Below are 7,297 nucleotides of genomic sequence, written 5' to 3'. Positions count from 1 at the left end.
TAGCCTTTGCCTGAGTGTACACTATCCCAAAGTCCAAGGTGCCCTTGATGTACCTCATGATCTGCTTCATTGCAGTTTTGTGCTTTGTTGTTGGCCTCTCCATAAACCTACTTGCCATGACCACAACAAATGAGAGACCAGGTCATGTGTGCAACAAGTACCTGAGGCAACCAATTATTCTCCTATACTCAATTGCATCCACTCTCTCTCCTTGCTTATCTGCATCTAGTTTAGCACTAGTGTCCATAGGGAACCTTGTAGGATTGCAATCTGCCATCCCAAACTGAGTCAGTATCTTCTTGGCATATGCTATTTGTCTGATTATGATGTAGTCTGCTTCCTGTTAAACTTCAACACTTAGATAGTATGACAATTTCCCAAGGTCACTCATCTCAAACTATGAAGTCATCTGCAGTTTGAATCTTGCAATTTCTGTTGTATCATTCCCTGTCACAATCAAATCATCTACATAAACCCCGAGAATCACTTCTGTCTTCCCAAGCCCTCCCTTGTACACAGCTGCTTCACTAGCACATTTGCTGAACCCAAGCATTTTTAGAGTTTTGTCAAGCTTCATATTCCAGGCTCTTGGTGCCTATTTCAAACCCATACAAAGCCTTGCTTAACTTGAGAACCATCCTTTCCTTGCCCTTTTCTACATAGCCTTCATGCTGTGCCACATATACTTCTTCCTCCAATTCTTCACTGAGAAAGACAGTCTTGACATCTAGATGATTGACTTCCCATCATCTATTTGCAGCCAGTGCAAGAATTAACCTAATGGTGTATGTTGGCATTTCTTAATGCAATCACCAAAGATAGACAAAAAGCCTAATCCCCAGCAACAGCGTCAAAAATGCTTAATGACATTCGTTAGTGCAAAAAGAAATATAAAAGATTCCGTAAGCGCACAAAACATCATCGTAGCATTTTACCAGGAGTATTCTAGGTATCCTTATTTACATTTTACCACAGGGAAGCTAGGGTTAAGAATCTAATAATTCACTATCCTACATCTACTAACTTAGAGTATCAACTAAACTAAAGCAGGGGTAAATGATATACTATAAGATAATTCAATTAAGTGCATATAAGAGAATTCAGTGATATGTATAGACAGTCAAAGCGGGAGATAACAGAAAGATCAAGGTTCCTTTGTACTTCTCTATTACTTAGGTTCTAAGATAACAGAAGATGAAAAGAAATAGCAGTCATACAATGGCACATTGGAGCAATAGGTCCTTTCCGACTCTCGAAGAAGACTGGGAAGAAAGTAGTCAGGGAAGGCTACCAAAAGCTCTATGAAGCACCAACCTGAACGTGGTGGATTACAAAGGCCTGACAGGGCTGTCACCCCTGGGGCTACCACAACTATCGGTGGGATTGGGCGCAAACTCAGGTAAACTAAAACCTAGACACCACGTCTACACTAGCGTTTACTACTCTAATTACCTTGCATAACTAGAGCACTCAATACGAGCGGAGATCCCATGCCAAGATATAACAACTACACTAGTCATAAATAGGCATAAAGTAGATATAGAAGATAATATGTTAAAGCATAAGTCTTACAAAGAAGAGATATGAAGACATAACAAAACTCTGAAGACTCCTCTAGAACCGGAGCGTAGCTCCGCTCTCTCTAACTCCCGACTAGAACTAATCTACTACATTGGAATGTCTAGCCCTAATTCTCTAGAGAAGAGAGGTCATCCATTCGAGGGACGCCTCTACAACTCATAATGATTCTCCTCCTAGGGGGGGGTCAGGCTTGTATTTATAGGGGGCATCTGACCCCTCTACCTTGAACTAGCGATGTGGTACTAATCTTTCCACCCCCTAGGAGAAACCATAGCCCTTGGATCAAATCAACTTAAACATGCACTTAAGATTAATCCTCAAAGTCGATGGAGGCAAGATCCGCGAGTTTGGCTGTGATTGGCCACAGGGCCGGGCGGCCGCCCAAGCCAGGTGGGGCGGGCGCCCCTGTGTGGCTACCAAATTAGCCCCACTTTGCATGGTTACCTCCTCGAGTCTTCTAGATTGTTCTGGAGTTGACGTTTGGGTCTTCTCTCTATGTAAATCTGACATGTGGACCTCCTTTTGTTATTATTCTGATAACCCCTTGCAGAAATAGACATTCACCAAAACTTATGAAATTTGTTAGTGATAACCCCTATAGCTAGATAATATTTTTACTTTAGTCCTTTCTCATGCTATGTTGACGGTTAAAAAGAGTACTTATCTACCGTCAACAGTGTCCAATCTTGCCACTGGTGCAAAAACCTCATCAAAATCAACACCATGTTTGTGCACATAACCCTTAGCTACCAATGTGACCTTATACTGCACAATTTCTCCCTTAGCATTACTCTTGAGCTTATGAACCCATTTAAGCCCAATAGCTGTTTGACGAAGTGGAAATGTGGCTAGCTCTCAAGTTCCATTTTTGCAGATTGACCACATTTCATTATCCATGGCATGCACCCAATCTGAATTGTCAACTGCATCCCTGAAACATGAAGGTTCATCCATAACTGCAAGCAATGCAACTACACTCTCTTGATTGCCTTCCCCATCTGATTTAGATTCTAGCTCAACATTTGGTGCATATTCATAGACATCACTCAAGCTCTTAAACCTTTGAGATCCATCAGAGATTCATTACCATCATCTATCTCTATCTCCCCAATTCTAAGCCCGATCCTTGCACTGAACTCAGAGCTAAGTTCTATGCTGTCTATGATCCTGTTGTTAGATTTTTAGATAGAGTTTGATAGACTATCTATCATTGCATCAGAGCCTTGTCCAACACTACTAGCTCCCCCTGAATCTTCATTCTAATCAAAACCATGACCAACCATATCATTGTCGTTATCAACACCTACTACAGTGACACGAGAAACAAACTGACCATATGCATCCTCCCTGACTTCAGAGAACACTTCTGTTTTAGCAGCATCCAAGCTCCACTTCACTGCTTCTTCAAACACCACATCCCTGCTAACAACAATTTTGTTGCTGCTTGGATTTAGCATTCTGTGAGCTCTGGTGCCATCCTCAACCCCTAGGTACACCATTGACACACTCCTGTCATCCAACTTTCTCAGGTGTGACACAATTGGTCTGACATGACCTGTACAACCAAAAAACACTCAGGTGTCCTAGTTGAGGTCTTCTTCCATTCCTTGCCTCATAGGGAGTCCTATCACCCATAGGTCTAGTAGTCAATCTGTTCTGCAAGTATACACTATGTCTCATAGCCTCACCCTAATACCTTGCTGGTATGCTCATGCTTTTCACTAAAGCTCTTGTGATCTCCATTACTATCATGTTCTTCCTCTCCACAATTCCATTTTGTTGTGGAGTATAAGGAGGAGTAAATTGCCTTATAATTCTAGCTTGTTCACACTCTATTCTGAAAGCAATGGTAAAAAAACTCCCCACTCCTATTTGACCTGATAGTTTTAATTTTGTTTCTAGTACAATTCTTAGCTTCTACTTTGTACTTAACAAATGCTTCAATAGCTTGGTCCTTTGACTTCAGTATGTACACATTGCTCCAACTAGTACAATCATCTACATGTAACATGAAGTATTTGTTCCCACCCACAATGGATGGAGTTATGGGACCACACAAGTCAATGTGAACTAATTCCAATGCTTCATCTGCCCTCTAGCAAGTTGTCTAGTCTATTTTGCTACCAAACAGGACGAAAATACCTATTCAGGATGTTCTAACAAAGGTACCACCTTGACATTACTTTTTCTGCTAACTTCTTGATTGACTAAAAATTAATGTGACCCAATCTGCCATGTGAGAACCATGCATCATCATTCAAGCAAGTCAACAAACAATTGGTATAGTTGGTTTTAGCTCAATCTTGTATAGTTTGTTTGGTGTTCTCTAAACACACATGATGACTCTATGTGGAGCCTTTTTAGACACAGTAATCACATCATCATCTAAAACTATTCTATATCCAATTTTAGTGAACTGGCCAAAACTAGTCAGATTAGCTCTAAGTTTTGGAATGTAGTACGCATCATTAAGTACCCATTGTTCACCATTCTTTCCCTAAAACACTATTGAGCCCAAACCTTGAATATCAACACTTGAACCATCCCCAAATTTTACCTTACTAGTGACTAAAGAATCAATCTCCTTGAACTTCTCTCTGTCACCTAATATATGGTTGCTGGCACCATTATCTAGGTACCAAACTTCTCCTATGGGCCCACCATCAAAAGTGAAATGTAGCTCTAACTACAACTTGCCTCTATTTAGACATATCTTCTTTTGAACTTTCTAGACTGTACACTATTGAGGATCTGACCCCTCCAACTCTGCATACAACACAGTAGGCTCTTGGCTCCATCTTAGCTCTAGCATGGTGTGCCTCCTTATCCTTCTTGCTCGAGCATTTGTTGGCATAGTGACCTCACTGATGGCACTTGAAACACTCGATGTGGCTTTTATCTCTCTTGCCACCATTAGTGTTCTCCTTGCCTCGATCAGCATGGCCACCATGCCCTCCTTGACCACCTCCTCGACCGCGACCTCTTCCCCAACCACCGCAATCTTGCAATAGCCCTTGCTAGACCCCTCACCTCCAGCCTTTCTCTGCCTAGCTTCCTACTCGGCTTGAGTCAATAACACCTACATGGTGTCTGACCTTGTTGCACTTGCTAACCACATGGTGTGCTCCTTGAACGCCTTTAATCGCCCCACTGCTTCATCGAAGGCAATTTTCTTCAGATTGAAGAATTACTCGATCCTAACCACTACATTGATGGACTACTCTAGCATGGTGTCAAAATCTTCTTCACCAATGCCACATCATCAAGAGACCCGCCGAGATTAGCTTAGCAGACTGACATAATCATCAGTTTGCCTGCATAGCTATCGATCGACTCACCCTCCTTCATCCTCAATGCATCAAACTCACTCTTCAGTGTCTATAGGCGTGCCTTCTTCACCCACTCCTTGTGGATGAATCGCACCTTCAATGACTCCCAGACCTCCTTCCCAGTCTTCTTCGTTGCAACTTGCATTAGCAAGTCATCCGGCAGACACTGCAACAAGAGAGCCTTGGTGTTCCTATCCTTCGACTTCACCACCACAACTACTGTCACATCCTAACTAGACGACTCCCCTGATGGCTCCACCCCTCCCAGACACCCTAGTGCTCCATGATGGCTTGGACGTGGATGCTCTAGCTTGTGTAATTGGTGGAGATGAGCTGCGGATATGGGATCTGTCCGGTGTCACCGCCACCACTGCCGCTAGCGCCCTTATCGCTCTTGGATGTTGCTGGTGGTTACTCACACAATTGCAAAGATTGATCGGCTCTGATACCACATGTTGAAACAGATCAACAGTCACAAGCAAGAACACATGATGGCTAATCCTAGGATCAAATTGTGCAAGAACACAGATGAACACGATGAGATACGCTCGACAACTGCCAGGGTGATGGAGCCCCTTCTCACCTTCAATAACATAGGGTGCAAACACAATTACAAATGTCTCAAGGCACTAACCCACACCTTAAACTCCACACTACTTATACCAGTAGCTTAAACACATGCTTACAACACTAAAAGCAACATAGCAACTCGATATAGCTGCTAACAGACAGACACAGTCATGAGCGTGGTCACCCTGTTCCACAACCCTTAGCAATTGTTCCCACCAAAGTCTTTATTTGAATTCTACTACAGCTGCCGGATAACCGGCTACACCACAGCGTGTCCACCATCCGTGAACACATCACGCTTGCAACAACACTCATCAACACAAAGGCCGTTGTGGTGCTACACCGCCATAACGAGGTCATCGTGCCACTCCCCACACCAATGTCCTCGCGATGCCGCGGGACACTAGGATGGAAGGAGGAGCCGCCGTGGCGAGTAGTGGAGGAGGATCTAGGTGTAGGTCAGAGGCTAGGAGGAGGAGGATCCATTAGATATGGGGAGGAATAGAGCCGGGGGAAGATGGCCACAATCAAATTTAGAGTGGAGCCACGGTAGGAGACTCAGAGTCACATGGAGGCCATGGCCTGTGGAATGAAATTAGGGATTAGGGTCTGGAGGTTCTTATATATTCTGATCTAATAGCTTAGAATATCTGGAGTCATCCAATGGCTAGAAACAATTGGGCTAGATCATGCCAACCTATTAAACATGCCTTGCTGGCACGACACAACACGGTTAAGAGGCTAGCACTATGGGACAAAATAGCAGCCTAGGCACGACACTATGACCATGCCGTGCCAGGCGTGGGCATGATGCTAGCTGGGCTGGGCTGTGCTTTTCCATGCCGTGGCCCATAGTGTTAGTGTTAAATGAAAAAATACACTACTTTCCCTTTGTGATGAGTGGACAAAGTGGGCTACATTATGTCTCTTTATATAGATATGTAGTGCAAGGGGGTTCAAGTTAGTTGTAAAATTAGGTCTCCAAGGTTTTGAAAAGAAGTTGTACTCTATTTTTTATAACAAAGTTCAGTTTCCAATGTTTTGGATCTCTAATCAAGGAATGAATAGTATAGGCCAATGGGCTATCAGCTATGTGGGTTACTTAGTGTGTGGGTGACGTGAACCGTGTGGTTGTTAGCTTTTACTGGTAATATTATCTCCAACAAATATGACCCAAATGAGAGACTCATTCTATAATTTGGGTTTCCCATAGTGAAAAGATCAAGTACCCAAAACTTGCCTCTTCCAACAGCGAAGGCAAAAAGGGTCACACCCATCTCCGACGCTGTCTTGCTCCATCTTCGAGCTCACCTTGCCATTGTTGGAACCAAGCACGCGAAGTAGGAGTCGAACCCATTGAGGTCACCCGTCACCGCCGTTGCACAGTCCTTCCCTTCTAGTCTAGCCTTCCCATCCTCCTTCCCTTTTCCTCTTCTTCTTCCTTACCCTTGCATCTCCTCCCTTTGCTCTCACTATTTCTTGTTCAGCGACGGAACAAAGCATCGCTGGAGCCGCTCTGGAGCCAAGCGCCAAAGCCCCTGGCGCCGCCACCCACATCTTACATGGCTGCCATGGACCTCGCCACCCGGTGCCCTACTGCCGTCGGCGCTCTGCGCTCCTACCCCCCTCCTTCTTCCTCGCCATCTCCTCACCCTCCGTGCCACCTCATACTCACCGTGCGCCGCAGCCCCCTTGCTTGCCACCGCGCTGCCACAGCTCGCGCTCGCCTCCGTCCATCGTAGCCGCCGCCCTGCTCTACTCTACGCTTGCCCAAGCCTACTCGCTGTCGCGCCTAGCCACCGCTGCCACCCCACCCT

This window comes from Sorghum bicolor, chromosome 5, assembly GCF_000003195.3.
Source record: "Sorghum bicolor cultivar BTx623 chromosome 5, Sorghum_bicolor_NCBIv3, whole genome shotgun sequence".
In the NCBI taxonomy this organism is placed as follows: Eukaryota; Viridiplantae; Streptophyta; class Magnoliopsida; order Poales; family Poaceae; genus Sorghum; species Sorghum bicolor.
The sequence above is the reverse complement of the archived record's forward strand: the minus strand, read 5'-3'. Positions refer to the sequence as shown.